At 45.3% G+C, this 16,962-nt stretch overlaps 1 long non-coding RNA gene across 1 annotated transcript in view; it reads right to left on the bottom strand.

The window, feature by feature from the left end:
• Window positions 1–16,401, bottom strand: part of LOC125454610 (uncharacterized) — a 41,689-nt gene extending 25,288 nt beyond the window's left edge. Inside the window, exons 1-2 of the long non-coding RNA XR_007248058.1 lie at window positions 16,137–16,401; window positions 7,229–7,283 (exon numbers count right to left, since the gene is read on the bottom strand). This is a non-coding gene — a long non-coding RNA (uncharacterized LOC125454610). The remainder of the gene's footprint in view (window positions 1–7,228; window positions 7,284–16,136) is intronic.
• Window positions 16,402–16,962: the final 561 nt, after the last annotated feature.

Here is a 16,962-nt window from a genome sequence, read left to right as displayed (position 1 = left end):
GCCCACACTGAATAACAGTGTATTACTCTTAAGTGTATCTTATTAAAATGTATTATTTTAAAGGAAGTGCATATTGTTGACTTAAGCAGCATTGATTTGTTATCCATCCCTAACTGCCTATGAGAAGGTGGTGGAGAGATGCCTTCTCAAACTATTACAGTCCATATTGTGTAGGTGCACCTATGATGCCATTCGGAATGGAATTCCAGGATTTTAATCCAGCAATGGTGAAGAAACAGCAATGCTGCTCCAAATTTGCATGACGTGCAGCTTGAACTGGAACTGGTAGCCGATGGTATTCCTGTTTACCTGCTTCCCTTGTTCTTCTAGATAGCAGACACTGTGTATTTGGTTAGTCTTCCATAGAATCCCTACAGTGTGGAAACAGGCCCTTCAACCCAACAAGTCCACACCGAACCTCAGAGCATCCCACCCAGACCCATCCCCCTATTACCACACACCCCTGAACACTACGGGCAATTTAGCATGGCCAATCCGCCTAGCCTGCACATTTTTGAATTGTGAGAGGAAACCGGAGCACCTGGAGGAAACCCGGGCAGACACAGGGAGAATGTGCAAACTCCACACAGACAGTCGTCTGAGGCTCAAATATAACCTGGGTCCCCGGTGCTGTGGGGCAGCAGTGCTAACATCTGTTGGTGCAGGGTGTCTTATATGTGACATGCACTGATGCCATTGTGCCTCTGTGGTGAAATGAATGAAAATTTAGGGTAGTGGACGGTGAGCCAATCAAGCAGTTGCTTTGACCTGGATGGTGTTCAAATTCTTGAGTGTTATTGATGCAGTATCCATCCAGGCAATTGGGGATCATTCCATCGCATTCTTGACATGTGCCTTGTAGATGGTGAATAGGCTTTGAGGAGTCAAGAGGTGAGTCATTCGCCGCAGAATTTCCAGCCCCCAACCTGCTGTTGTAACCACAATATTTATATGGTTGGTCCAGTTCAGTTTCTGGTTAATGGTAACTCCAGGCTTATAGCTTTGGTAATGTCAATGAATGCCAATGGGAAATAGTTAAAATCTCTCTTTTTGGAGATGGCCAATACCTGGTACTTGTGTGATGTCGTTTGTTATTTGCCATGAATCAGCCCAACACTAAATTTCGTCCAAGTCTTGCTGCATTTGGACTTGTGCTTCTTCCGTATCTAAAGGGTCACAAATGTTTCTGAGCTTTGTGAAATCATCTGTGAAAATCCTCAACCAGCCCTTACTTTGGAGGGAAAGCCAAAAAAGAAGCATTTGAGTTTGGTTTGGCCTCGGATTCTACCCTGAGGAACTTCAGAAACAATTTCTGAATATTGGCCCCCAGCAACCATGAACGATTTCCTTTGTGGTAGAAATGACTCAAACACTTCAGAGTTATTCTGCTAATCATTTCTTCATGCGCCCGCCCCCCAACAAAACCTCCACACCACTCCACTGATTCCCAGTGACTTTGGTGTTGCTAAGGATTGTTTTGCTACATTTCATCAAATGCCTTAATTTCAAAGACAGTTACTTTTGACTCACGTCTATGTTATTATCAAGAAAGCTCTGTAGATGCTATTCATCTCAACTCACTCATGTCATAGTAAGTTCTACATTCTGAATGAATAAATGATTTATTTATTGTGGCTTGCTTTATTACAGTAAATAAAACAGTAAAACACAGGGAAAACCTCAACAGTCTCTACAATCCAGCGCCATTTTGAATAGTTTAAGAATTAAATTGATAAAAGATGTAACTGGAAGAGAATAGTTTGAGAATAAAAATGTTGGAAAATATAACTGAAAGATGTCCGGAGCCCCGAGCCAGCTCACCAATGATAAATGCACCACCACCACACCTCCATTGCCTCACTACCTTCTTGTGCCAGACCCACCAATGGAAGAGTTGTGACCGTTTCAGCACCATCTCTTCACTGCTGGGCCCATCTTATCAATGCTGCCTCTGATGCTGTGTCCCATGCTGAACACAAACTCACCCTGCAGCCAGGATCAGAGATAATGGGAACTGCAGATGCTGGAGATTCCAAGATAATAAAACGTGAGGCTGGATGAACACAGCAGCATCTGTGGAGCACAAAAGCTGACGTTTCGGGCCGAGACCCTTCATCAGAGAGGGGGATGGGGAGAGGGAACTGGAATAAATAGGGAGAGAGGGGGAGGCGGACCGAAGATGGAGAGTAAAGAAGATAGGTGGAGAGAGTGTAGGTGGGGAGGTAGGGAGGGGATAGGTCAGTCCAGGGAAGACGGACAGGTCAAGGAGGTGGGATGAGGTTAGTAGGTAGCTGGGGGTGTGGCTTGGGGTGGGAGGAAGGGATGGGTGAGAGGAAGAACCGGTTAGGGAGGCAGAGACAGGTTGGACTGGTTTTGGGATGCAGTGGGTGGGGGGGAAGAGCTGGGCTGGTTGTGTGGTGCAGTGGGGGGAGGGGATGAACTGGGCTGGTTTAGGGATGCAGTAGGGGAAGGGGAGATTTTGAAACTGGTGAAGTCCACATTGATACCATTAGGCTGCAGGGTTCCCAGGCGGAATATGAGTTGCTGTTCCTGCAACCTTCGGGTGGCATCATTGTGGCAGTGCAGGAGGCCCATGATGGACATGTCATCAAGAGAATGGGAGGGGGAGTGGAAATGGTTTGCGACTGGGAGGTGCAGTTGTTTGTTGCGAACTGAGCGGAGGTGTTCTGCAAAGCAGTCCCCAAGCCTCCGCTTGGTTTCCCCAATGTAGAGGAAGCCGCACCGGGTACAGTGGATGCAGTATACCACATTGGCAGATGTGCAGGTGAACCTCTGCTTAATGTGGAATGTCATCTTGGGGCCTGGGATGGGGGTGAGGGAGGAGGTGTGGGGACAAGTGTAGCATTTCCTGCGGTTGCAGGGGAAGGTGCCGGGTGTGGTGGGGTTGGAGGGCAGTGTGGAGCGAACAAGGGAGTCACGGAGAGAGTGGTCTCTCCGGAAAGCAGACAGGGGAGGGGATGGAAAAATGTCTTGGGTGGTGGGGTCGGATTGTAAATGGCGGAAGTGTCGGAGGATAATGCGTTGTATCCGGAGGTTGGTAGGGTGGTGTGTGAGAACGAGGGGGATCCTCTTGGGGCGGTTGTGGCGGGGGCGGGGTGTGAGGGATGTGTCGCGGGAGATGCGGGAGACGCGGTCAAGGGCGTTCTCGATCACCGTGGGGGGAAAGTTGCGGTCCTTAAAGAACTTGGACATCTGGGATGTGCGGGAGTGGAATGTCTTATCGTGGGAGCAGATGCGGCAGAGGCGGAGGAATTGGGAATAGGCGATGGAATTTTTGCAGGAGGGTGGGTGGGAGGAGGTGTATTCTAGGTAGCTGTGGGAGTCGGTGGGCTTGAAATGGACATCAGTTACAAGCTGGTTGCCTGAGATGGAGACTGAGAGGTCCAGGAAGGTGAGAGATGTGCTGGAGATGGCCCAGGTGAACTGAAGGTTGGGGTGGAAGATGTTGGTGAAGTGGATGAACTGTTTGAGCTCCTCTGGGGAGCAAGAGGCGGCGCCGATACAGTCATCAATGTCCCGGAGGAAGAGGTGGGGTTTGGGGCCTGTGTAGGTGCGGAAGAGGGACTGTTCCACGTAACCTACAAAGAGGCAGGCATAGCTGGGGCCCATGCGGGTGCCCATGGCCACCCCCTTAGTCTGTAGGAAGTGGGAGGAGTCAAAAGAGAAGTTGTTGAGTGTGAGGACGAGTTCAGCTAGGCGGATGAGGGTGTCGGTGGAGGGGGACTGGTCGGGCCTGCGGGACAGGAAGAAGCGGAGGGCCTTGAGGCCATCTCCATGCGGAATGCAGGTGTACAGGGACTGGACGTCCATGGTGAATATGAGGTGTTGGGGGCCAGGGAATTGGAAGTCCTGGAGGAGGTGGAGGGCGTGGGTGGTGTCACGGACGTAGGTGGGGAGTTCCTGGACCAAAGGGGAGAAAATGGAGTCCAGATAGGTGGAGATGAGTTCGGTGGGGCAGGAGCAGGCTGAGACGATGGGTCGACCAGGGCAGGCAGGTTTGTGGATTTTGGGAAGGAGATAGAAACGGGCCGTGCGGGGTTGGGGAACAATGAGGTTGGAGGCTGTGGGTGGGAGGTCCCCTGAGGTGATGAGGTCGTGAATGGTGTTGGAGATGATGGTTTGGTGCTCGGGTGTGGGGTCATGATCGAGGAGGCGGTAGGAGGTGGTGTCGGAGAGTTGGCGTCTGGCCTCGACGATGTAGAGGTCAGTGCGCCATACTACCACTGCGCCACCCTTGTCTGCGGGTTTGATGGTGAGGTTGGGGTTGGAGCAGAGGGAGCGGAGGGCTGCCCGTTCTGCGGGGGAGAGGTTGGAGTGGGTGAGAGGGGTGGAGAGGTTGAGGCGGTTAATGTCTCGACGGCAGTTGGAGATGAAGAGGTTGAGGGAGGGTAGGAGGCCTGGGGGTGGTGTCCAGGAGGAGGACTTGTGTTGGAAGCGGGTGAAAGGGTCAGTGGAAGGAGGGTTGGGTTCCCGGTTGAAGAAGTAGGCATGGAGGCGAAGACGGCGGAAAAACTGCTCTATGTCCGACCGTGACTGGTATTCGTTGATGTGTGGGTGTAGGGGGACAAAGGTGAGCCCCTTGCTAAGGACTGACCGTTCGTCCTCAGTCAGTGGGAGGTCTGGGGGGATGGTGAAGATGCGGCAGGGCTCAGTGTGGCTGTCTCCTCTGGGGTTGCAGGCTGTGGAGGTTGTGGGCGGAGCGATGAGGTCGTCGGCCGTGGGCGGGGTTCCGTCGGCCGTGGGCGGGGTTCCGTTGGCCGTGGGCGGGGTTCCGTCGGCCGTGGGCGGGGTTTCGTCGGCGTCGGACATTCCACTCCCGCACATCCCAGATGTCCAAGTTCTTTAAGGACCGCAACTTTCCCCCCACGTTGATCGAGAACGCCCTTGACCGCGTCTCCCGCGACACATCCCTCACACCCCGCTCCCCCCCCCCCACAACCGCCCCAAGAGGATCCCCCTTGTTCTCACACACCACCCTACCAACCTCCGGATACAACGCATTATCCTCCGACACTTCCGCCATTTACAATCCGACCCCACCACCCAAGACATTTTTCCATCCCCTCCCCTGTCTGCTTTCCGGAGAGACCACTCTCTCCGTGACTCCCTTGTTCGCTCCACACTGCCCTCCAACCCCACCACACCCGGCACCTTCCCCTGCAACCGCAGGAAATGCTACACTTGTCCCCACACCTCCTCCCTCACCCCCATCCCAGGCCCCAAGATGACATTCCACATTAAGCAGAGGTTCACCTGCACATCTGCCAATGTGGTATACTGCATCCACTGTACCCGGTGCGGCTTCCTCTACATTGGGGAAATCAAGCGGAGGCTTGGGGACCGCTTTGCAGAACACCTCCGCTCAGTTCGCAACAAACAACTGCACCTCCCAGTCGCAAACCATTTCCACTCCCCCTCCCATTCTCTTGATGACATGTCCATCATGGGCCTCCTGCACTGCCACAATGATGCCACCCGAAGGTTGCAGGAACAGCAACTCATATTCCGCCTGGGAACCCTGCAGCCATATGGTATCAATGTGGACTTCACCAGTTTCAAAATCTCCCCTTCCCCTACTGCATCCCTAAACCAGCCCAGTTCGTCCCCTCCCCCCACTGCACCACACAACCAGCCCAGCTCTTCCCCCCGACCCACTGCATCCCAAAACCAGTCCAACCTGTCTCTGCCTCCCTAACCAGTTCTTCCTCTCACCCATCCCTTCCTCCCACCCCAAGCCGCACCCCTAGCTACCTACTAACCTCATCCCACCTCCTTGACCTGTCCGTCTTCCCTGGACTGACCTATCCCCTCCCTACCTCCCCACCTACACTCTCTCCACCTATCTTCTTTACTCTCCATCTTCGGTCCGCCTCTCCCTCTCTCCCTATTTATTCCAGAACCCTCACCCCATCCCCCTCTCTGATGAAGGGTCTAGGCCCGAAACATCAGCTTTTGTGCTCCTGAGATGTTGCTTGGCCTGCTGTGTTCATCCAGCCTCACATTTTATTATCCTGCAGCCAGGATATTCCAGTTCCACTGCTGCCTTGATGACATCAGGAGTTCTAACTCCTCTAATTCTAATTCCAAGAGTGGGACTCAAGGGTCTTTCACACCATTGATGGTTTCAGGGCTTCTGCATTCTATTTCAACAGGGTAGTCTCTGACTGTTTGCTCCTAGACTTTTACAACTTGAACTAGGGAGCTGCTTCATTTAGCTGCTTGGATTTAGCTTTTGTATGGGGAATCACAGAAAAGAAATGGAAGAGGACACTTTGTGCTTGTATAATTTTAATCAGCTTCATATTCCAATGGCAGAATCATTAGTTCACCAAATAACCTGGTCTAATTTTCCCAATGAAGCACAGTCAAAGAGGATGATTCTTATCAGCTGCACATAACTGTTTAAAAATACTTAGAGGTAACCATCAGAGTTTAGAACAAAAATTTAGGTAATAAAAACAGAAATTGCTGGAGAAACTCCACAAGTCTTTCAGCAAGTGTGGAGCCTGGAACAGAGTTAACATTTTAGGTCCAGAGACTTCTAGTTCTGAAGAAGCGTCACTGGACCCAAGATATTAACTCTGCTTTCTCTCTACAGATGCTGCCAGACCTTCTGCATATCAACCACAGGCATACTGCAAGGATCGTGCTAAGATGAAATTAGATAAAGTTCTAAACATCTAGTAATAAAATCACAAACTAATTGTTTAATAAAAACACTCTCATTGATTAAAGAAAAAGCTCATTCACTGTATTTAACTTACTGCCACTACTCAATCCTTTACAAAACACAAACTCGTATTCATAGTTCCACGTCAAAGACTTCAGAAGCATTTTGAGCTGTCAATGAATATGTAGGCTAACATCCTGCTGTGATAGTGACAGGTGTGAAAATCCATCATGCAGAGCGAATCCTATAATTCTATCCTTCAGGCTCATGTCAACAGACTGCATGAATACCCAGCACCGATTTGTTTTACAGAATGGAGATATAACTGCCTTGTCAGCTCGACAGTTCGAAACAGTTTGACTGTTCCAATGAGTTTATCCATTTTTGTACCTCTCTGTGAACACTTGCAATAATTCTAAAGGGCTCCTGACTTCTTCCAAAGGGCATTTAACCTCTCTGAAAAGGCCCCTGACTTTTCCCAAGGGGTCCCATGCCTCACTCAAAGGAAATATGGCATGTAACCAAAATAGTACCTACCTTTTCAACATGTACCTGGCTACTTCAAGGGACTCCCGCAGGTTTTGATCTTCTCCTGAAAGATTTGAAGCCCACAAGTGGTATTTTAGACATGCCATTAATGAAAATTAGAGCGGATTGACTGACTGCATTTTAATACATGCGATTGTCTCCATGAACTATGGATATACAAAGCTCAACTGGCCCCCTTACCCCTCACCACTAGCAACAGTGGTAGGTGTCAGGTTTGGGGGCAGAAATTTCAGAATTTGGTCTCTGGCACCATTTTGGTTAAGCCAGCGATGTCTCTTTCATTATAAAAATCTAGGCCTATGTCATCCTTACACCTTGCTTCCCGTAAAGACTGTATTCCATTCTTCCACTTTCTCCATCTCCATCGCATCTGTTGTGATGTTCCACAAGGGGCATCCAAAATGTCCACTTTCTTCCTCTACCGAGGGTTCCACACCATTGTGTTCGACAGGGCCCTCAACCAGGTCCGAACCCATCTCCCACACTTTGGCCCTTACCCCTTCTCTTCTCTCTCACAACACCAATAGTGTCTCCCTGGACCTCACTTTCCCACCAACGTCCACATCCAAAGGATCATTGGCCATCATTTCTGCCACTTTCAGTGGGATGCCAATATCAGACAAATGTTTCCCTTCCCACCCTTGTCAGCAGTTTGCAGTGACTATTCCCTCCAGGATATTTTGATACACTATTCCCCCACTCCCAACACTACCTCAAACCTCCACTGCACCTTCCCCTGCAATCACAGGAGATATAAAACCTGCCCATTTATGTTCTCGTTCCTCACCATCCAAGGGCCCAAGCATACCTTCCACATGAAGCAGTGATTTGCCTATACCTCATTCTATCTAGTCTACTGCATTCGCTGTTCACAATGTGGCCTCCTTTACAGTGGGGAGACAAAATGCAGGCTAGGCACCTATGTTCTGTCCACAACAATGGACCTGAGCTTCCTGTTATCTGCCAGTTCAACACACCACTGTGTTACCTTGCTAACAGCTCTGTCTCAGACTTGCTGCTATACTCCAGTGAAGCTCAGTGCTAGATGGAAGAACAGCGTCTCAATTTCCACTTGGGAACCCTGTAGCCCTCTGGACTCAATATTGAGCTCATTAATTTTAAGGCCTGAGCACCTTCTCCCATGTCCTTATCCTAACCCTCATACATCAGGCCTTGTCGTCACGGGGGCTGCTATCACAGACAATTCATTGTCAGCCACTAATGGTCCCCATTAGCAGCTACTGATTCTCGAACTCTGATCTTTATCCATTCCTTTGTCTGCCCAACTGTTGTTCTCTTTCTCTGGGCTCCATCTCCATCTAATATTTAACTCCCTCCGCACCTGCCCACCTCCATTCCCACCATATATACCAACCTTTTCCCAGTTACACAGTTCTGAACAAGGTTTACAGGACCTGGAACTCTGCTTTCTCTTCACTGCTGCTCCCAGACCAGCTGAGTTTTTCCAACAATTTTTGTTTTTGTTTCTGATTTCCAGCATCTGCAGTTCTTTGTATTTTTTTCTCCAACGTCATTCTTGTTTAGTTCTGCATTTTGCGACACCTTTTTAAAAAAAAGTTTGTTTTCTGTTCTTTTCTTTTTTCTGTTTGCATTTATGCCAATTCCAATGCAGTTTTTTCTGTGCCTTTCCATTCAGCAACAATGAAGATATTTAAACAATATGAAAAGGAGACACCGGTTTAAAATTCACAACCTATTTGTGCTCAGTATAATCTGAACAAATTCACAGCGAATATTTACAAAGTCGAAACAATTTTCCTGTAACTCTGAAAGCTTATGAAAAGCAACAACTGCATTAGCTCATCACAATGGCAAAAATTAAACTTTGCCTGTCTCAGGTTTCAACTGTATTTTGTTTTGCGAGAAACAACATGCCAAAGCATTAGTGCCAAAGCATTAGCATCCAAGTTTTGCAAAGTATTTCTCAACAGAAACAGCATCAGTTCAAAATTCCAGACAGTCAAGCTGCTGGACCGGATGAGTCTTGGGTGTAGATACAATGAGATAGCTGAGGTGGAAAGTTATTTAACCACACAAATTATGTTGAGCAGCAAAGATCTTTGCTTTGTCAAAGGATAGTTGAAGATTAATTTTCATACACATCTGTACATTTTCTTCCAAACAATCAGAGACAGGAGTCCCTATTGTTCTCATTTCTGAATGCCCTTGAAGATGTCAGATTATATATTTGGGGGTAAGTTACCTCAGAAGCAGTCTACAGACAGCCAGTAGATGAGGAGCTCTAATTGTCCTGGATCAGTGGGAAATCAATGCCAAATTGAAGCTTCAGAAGTCTTTGTGAATTCTTCTTTGGAGTGGAAGTGACAGGTGGTTTTATTTGATCTAGGCCCGAAACGTCAGCTTTTGTGCTCCTGAGATGCTGCTTGGCCTGCTGTGTTCATCCAGCTCCACACTTTGTTATCTTAGGTGGTTTTATTTGTTTGTATATCGTGCAAAGTAGGAAAATTCACATTCCTGACTCATTCTCCTGATGTAACAAAGGGATGCAATTTATTGCTTCATATCTCATTGTTTCACTGGGTAAGATCATATCTGCAGTAAATTTTTCAATGAGAGAAACGTCAAGCGGGTAACATGTGATACATCCAGTAGCTGATTTACAGAGAAATGATTTACAATCATTCTATCTCACTTTTATGTAAGATATTAAATGGAAGAAATATGCAGACCAAATTGTAAGGTGCATAAGGTTTATTTACAGGACAATCTAGTGATGTTAGTATGAAACAAAATCAATATTAATGTGATAGTTGTGATTTTCAATTGCTTCTTTTTTCTATTACTTAGAATCCCTCCAGCGTGGATGCAGATAATTTGGTTCTCACGTCCACACCGACACTTCGAAGAGTTTCCCACCCATACCCACTGATCCCCAACCTATCCCTGTAAACCCTGCATTTTCAATGGCTGATCCACCTAGCCTGGACATTCCTGGACACTGTGGGCAATTTGACATGGCCTATTCATTGACCTGCACAACTTTGGACAGTGGAAAGCAACCAGAACACCTAGTGAAAACCTACGCAGACATGGGGAGAATGTGCAAACTCCACACAGACAGTTTCCTGAGGGTAGAATCAAATCTGGGTCCCTGGTGCTGTGAGGTAGTGGTGTGAACCACTGAACCACCGTACTTCCCATTTATGGGAAAAACATTGAACATGAAGGCTTTCTGTACCACTAGAATTACTTCAATTACCACAATATCATATGCATATTCAAAATAGTTGTGTCCCTGTATATAACTGCTTTACAAGACAACTTAAAAGGCAACAGTAAGTTAACATTAGCTACTGATCTATACAGTTTGCTAAATGAGTTGAAGTGAAATATAGGTAACAGAGAAACCCACAAGAGAGAGCATAGGACACAGGACTTAGATGCAGGAGGACATTTTTCAAAGCTGCTCTGCCATTCAATAAGATCATGGCTAATGTTGTTGTGGTCTCATCTCCACTCTCCTATCAGATCCCCATAACCCTAGACTCCATGGCCTATCAAAAACCTAAAACTGCCTAGAATAAATCCCGTGACACAGTCTCCCTCATTTTGGGGAAAAGAATGAAACACAAACAACTCTCCAGAGTAATAATTCTCTAGTTTAAGTTTAAATGCAAAATCTCATATTTTGTTCCTTTACACAAGTCTCTTTCACAAGGGAGAGCTTCCTCTCAGCATTGTCAAAACCCCTCAGGGCCTGGTATGTTTTAGTAAGATCACCTCTCATTTTTGTGAACTCCATTGAGGCCAACCTGTTAACCTTTCTACATAAGGTAATCCCTTCGTTTCAGAAATGAGGCAAATGAACCTTCCATGAACTTTTTCTAGCACATGGGGACACAACTGAGTGAAAACAGAATTAGAAAGGTCACAGAGAAAAATTTACAGCCACTGAACGAGCATTTTGAAAAGAAGTTACAACGCTCCATTGGCAGAAATAGAGAACGAGCAATGGCAAGAACACAGGTGGAGTATAATGTGGAAAAATGTGAGATTATCAAGTTGGTAGTAAGAACTGGCCATTTCTTAAATGGTGAGAGAAAGTATCGATGTGTAAAGGGACTTTGTTGTCCTTATCGATAAGTCACATATGGCTAATATGCAGGTGCAGCAAGCAGTTAGAAAGGCTAATGAAATGTTAATCTTTATCACAAGTGGATTCAAGCACTGGAGTCATGAAGTATTGCTTTAGTTGTATATGAATTTGGTTATACCACGCCTGGGGTACTGTGTGCAGTTTTGGTTTCCTTATCATGGGAAAGATATTATTGCCATGGAGGGAAGGCAACAAAGGTTCACCAGACTTATCTTTACTCAAATTCAAATCAAATGTCTCTGGGATGTGCTACATAGGGCAGCCTCTTTTCTCTAGAAATATCATATGCTTGTACAGTGCAAGGCTAAATAATCCATTCTCTGCTCTTCAATAATCTAACCATGGCCAAGTATCTTTTGGTGTTGTGAGCAGCGCACCCCTGTCCACCAGGAGATTAAAATTTGGCAACAAAGACCGAAAGAACAGTAATAAGGTGCTCCAATTTACTGTTTAATTTACTCTTTCAGGTTTAATCAGCTCACTCTTCCTCACTATAATAAAATGTGAGGCTGGATGAACACAGCAGGCCCAGCAGCATCTCAGGAGCACAAAAGCTGAGGTTTCGGGCCTAGACCCTTCATCAGAGACCCTGATGAAGGGTCTAGGCCCGAAAAGTCAGCTTTTGAGCTCCTGAGATGCTGCTGGGCCTGCTGTGTTCATCCAGCCTCACATTTTATTATCTTGGATTCTCCAGCATCTGCAGTTCCCATTATCACTCTTCCTCACTATTGTCTCTTCAGTCTGAAAAGCATTGTTAATTGAGCCAACTTGCTAGTCCAATTTGCTGAACCAATTCTTCCCATCCTAAGCAGTGTGGCCCCATCATGAAGGGTGGAGCTATTTGGCTAAATTCAAATTGACTATGCAGGTCTATATACAATTGTTAAAGAACTGTTTTCTAAATGTGTAATATTCCCATCACAACCAAGACGGTTTAACTGTCTCTGTAACTAACATTTAATCTACTTTGTTCTATCCCATCTGGTTTATCAGCATTATTCTGTTTTGGCAGGGTATTTTATCCTCCAAAAAAAGAAGAGACAACAAATTTTGAGACAATTCAGATTCTTTTGTTATTCCCAACATATTTTCATGAAATTTTGTATGTCCCTCACTTTTTTATTTCCAGTTCCTCGGTAATATTACACCTATTCATCGCCCGCTCAATGGCAAGTTTCACATTTTGAATGAGAAAAATCAACTTGTTTGTTTGATTCTTCTAGCGATCCTAATTTCTCAACTGTCTCACATTTTACTTGAAAGCTTTGTACCTGTTCTGACAGTCAGTACTAGGTAGGAAGTGGTCAAGTGACTGAGTAACGTGACTGCTAGGGATCAAAACCTCATTGAAGATATGCGTTTCAAACCAGATTCTTGTCCAGGCTGTTGGCTTCTTGGTAATGCAGACCTACATGAATGTCATGAAAAATCCTCAGTGTTAAACCACAGGGGCAGACCCTTGGATTTTGAACAGAGGCCTGGACTTATAAAAAAGCTTTTACAAAACTGTGCTTAGCCTGCGAGGAATAAACAAAGTCACCTGCAGGCCTGGGAATATTGTAACATTTGCCGTGGAGATAATGGGACCCTCAGTCAATCTAACCATCAACTCCAGTCTCACCTGAAGCGCTTCTGAACCAAGACCCAAGAGAAGATGAATTGAGAGGCCGAACCAAGAGTATTATCAGAACAAAGGACACTGAGAGGGGGAACCTAATCAAGATCAGGCTTCAGCTCCCGAATAAAGAGCTTCTGAGCTTCCTTTTCCAAACCGCAAACACCCACAGCAAGGCTGTGACCATAGAGCCAAAGACCGACAGCTCGAAGCAACAACCAACTCAACTGATACCACAAGTCCTCTGACACAATCTGAGGTGAAAACCGGGCTCGCCAAAACAGCGAAAAGTAAAGAAAACTAGGTACCTACCCAATGGATCCCACCACGCGCCTTACTGCATTAGTAGACACAACACAAACTGATAGGGTTGCGCAGCTCGAAATCTTCAACCACACTCAAGGAATGGCAAGCCAGAACAGCCAGGCACACTTCAAAAGTGTGTTCTGAATGGTGAGCAGAAATCCCGAGATCCCAAGGTTGGAGGCAAGTGGTATCAGTCCATTGGGACTCTGTAGGTAAGTATTCTGATTAATAATGTATTTAAATACTGGTGTCTTTTTCTGTCTAATATCAAATAGTTGTAACTCTAATAGTGACAATCTACTTAATAGTATATTTAAAATACTACTGTTTCCTGCACATTAATTGTGTTAATTTCCTTGACTTACTGAATTGCCTATTTCTTGCATTATTATAATCATTATTTGCACGGTGGCTCAGCGGTTAGCACTGCAGCCTCACAGTGCCAGGGACTGGGGTTCAATTCCAGCCTCGGGTGACTGTATGTGTGGAGTTTGCATTTTCTCCCTGTGTCTGCATGGGTTTCCTCCGGGTGCTCCGGTTTCCTCCCACAGTCCAAAGAAGTGCAGGCTAGGTGGATCGGCCATGCTAAATTGCCCGTAGTGTTCAGGGGTATGTAGGTTTTAAGGGAATGGGTCTGGGTGGGATGCTTCAAGGGGCAGTGTGGACTTGTTGGGCCGAAGGGCCTGTTTCCACACTGCAGGGATTCTATGATCTACATAAATAGATGCAGAGATTCTTTTGCCCCTATACACCTGTCTACTGTCTCTTCATTACATCCTATTTAAAAAGCCCAGTGTCCAGAACCAGGGGCTGGAAGCAATTCCAACTGCTTGAAGGTCAGAAAGATAGCTGACTGCAAACCATAGAACATAGACCATAGCAGCATACATAACATAACGTACAGCGCAGTACAGGCTGTTCAGCCCTCGATGTTGCACCAACCTGTGAAACCAAACTGAAGCCCATCTAACCTACACTATTCCATTATTATCCATATGTTTATCCAATGACCATTTAAATGCCCTTCAACTTGGTGTCTACTACTGTTGCAGCCAGGGCTACCAAACCACTTCAAAAGTCAAAACAGTTTTTCCTTGTCTATTCCCACAAATTGATTTATAATGCTTTAAGAGCCTTTGTAAACTGTTTTAGCTCATTTAAGACATTATATCCATATTCCAAATTTCTCCCAATTCTGTTGTATAACCTTTGTTAAGTATTTTAATCTTTACAAGATCCTGCTTTTACTTCTTTCTTCAATTTACCTGCTTGATTCTTTAGCTTAGCTTTAGTTAAATATTTTAAAGAATCTGCTTTTTTTTCCACTTCCATAAAACTCTTTGCAACATTTGAAGTCACCTTCAAATAGAGTCATAAAGTCATAGAGATATACAACATGGAAGCAGACCCCTCAATCCAACTCGTCCATGCCGAACACATACCCAGAATAAATCCAGCCCCATCTGGCCCATATTCCTCTAAACCCTTACTATTCATATTGCCATCCAGATGCCTTTTAAACATTGCAATCGTACCAACCTCCATTACTTCCTCTGGCAGCTCTTTCCATGTACGCACTACCCTCTGCATGAAAAAAGTTGCTCCTTAGGTTCTTTCTATATTTATCCCCTCTCACCTTAAACCTACACCCCACCCCAGGAAAAGACCTTGACTATTCACCGTTTCCATGCCCCTCATATTCTATAAGCCTCTATAAGGTCACACCTCAGCCTCCAACATTACAGAGAATAGCCCCTAGACTATTTGGCCTCTCCTCATAGCTCAAACACCCCGACCTCCTTGTAAATCTTTTAACCAGAGAATCCTGACAGTGTGGAAACAGGCCCTTCAGCCCATCAAAGCCACACTGACCCTTGGAGCATCCCATTCTCCCTATAACCCTGAACATTACAGGCAATTTAGCATGGCCAATGCACCTAGCCTGCACATGTTTGGACTGTGGAAGGAAACCGGAGCACCTGGAGGAAACCCATGCAGCCACGGGAAGAATGTGCAAACTCCACATAGACAGATGCCTGAGGGTGGAATCAAACCCAGGTTCCTGACACTATGAGGCAGCGGTGCTAACCACTGAGAAACTGTGCTGCCTTTATGGTTTCACAACATACTTCCCACAGCAAGAAGACCAGAACTGCATGCAATACTCCAAAAGTTGCTGAACCAATGTCCTGTACAGCCGCAACATGACCTCCCACCTCGTATACTCAATATACTGACCAATAAAGGCAAGCATACCAAACACGTTCCTCACTATCCTATCTACCTGCAAATCCATTTTTCATGCAAGTAACTACAACATAACTGAATTCTGTCTCATTATCACTTCATAATTGTTAATTCAAAGATCTCAGACAAACCCCCAATTATTTTAATCTAGTGGCCCTGACAGTTATGCAGAAAAATGTCCTGTACTGGCATCAAATAGACAAGTCAGATTCCCAGCAGGAAACTGCTTGGATAGCTTGTGTGTTTTTTTTGTGATAGAATGAACTGCAGATGTTACAGCCAGAGATAACCCAGTGTGTAACTAGACGAACACAGCAAACCAGGCAGCATCAGAGGAACCAGAAAGTTGACATTTTGGTTTGGGACCCTTTCTTTTTACTGAAGTGATCTTTAATTGAGACACAATAAACAATGTTGAGTCTTTGTTCAACGAAAGTTTGTTAACAATTATGTAAAGGTACAAAAAACACCTTTCTTGATAACAGATTCAAAGACTTTTAAGCACACAATAGAAGAGATCTATCCATTTTATAAAATGAATTGAAGGAACAGCTGTGTCTGAAGTTATATATCCTTACACAACTACTTACATTGTTGCGATTCTAAGAGTATCCGGTTGTCCACTTCATTTCCTTGAAGTGAGTAGAATTCCAACTCATCTGCTGAAACTGTAGACACTTTCTTAATTATTGTGCTCCTGACTTAGTTTCCTTCCAGTGCCATGTTTTCCCTGCTGAAACTTTTTGCCTATCCTGTTTGACTTGTTTTAGTAAGAAGACAAATATCTGTGGAATTATAATCATTTGACATAACTGCCTGTTCATACCTGGCTTCTGTGCTGAGACTATGACTGGAGTCATGCAGAATACTGGTACCAGTTTTTAAAAAAATGAAATTAGAAAGAATTCCACTGATTGCGACAAACCTCGGTTCAGAGTCCAACAGAGAGTGCCCAATCTGCACACATACTTAGTAATGACAGGTTCACTCAGAGTATCGGGTAGATTGATTGCAAACATTTCTCCCTGTTTGGCACAGGTTCAACTATTTTATAACTGACTTCCTGGATTTTGATGACAAACAACTGGAAAACGGTTTTTATGCACTTGTTGTAAATTCCTAACTGGCATAAAGGCAAACATTTTATGCTAAAAGTTGAATAGACAGTTTTAAGGAAAATTAATTTCTTGATTTTAATATGTACTGTACATCGATTGAATTTTTTTCTTTTAAAGCTGGGTTAGTTGTTTTTAAACTGATTGAAGCAGTTTGGTGTATTCTGCTTATTCCTGTGTCAATGTTTACTATAATAGCAAGTTCTTAACTGATGGACAGGGAGGCTTTTAGAGATTAAATAGTTGATTGATTGTGAGTGGAATCACTTACATTGCAAACTTTCTTCCTTAAAGGATCGTA

This window comes from Stegostoma tigrinum, chromosome 9 (assembly GCF_030684315.1).
Source record: "Stegostoma tigrinum isolate sSteTig4 chromosome 9, sSteTig4.hap1, whole genome shotgun sequence".
NCBI classification, from domain to species: Eukaryota; Metazoa; Chordata; class Chondrichthyes; order Orectolobiformes; family Stegostomatidae; genus Stegostoma; species Stegostoma tigrinum.
This window is presented reverse-complemented; position numbering and strand designations above follow the sequence as displayed.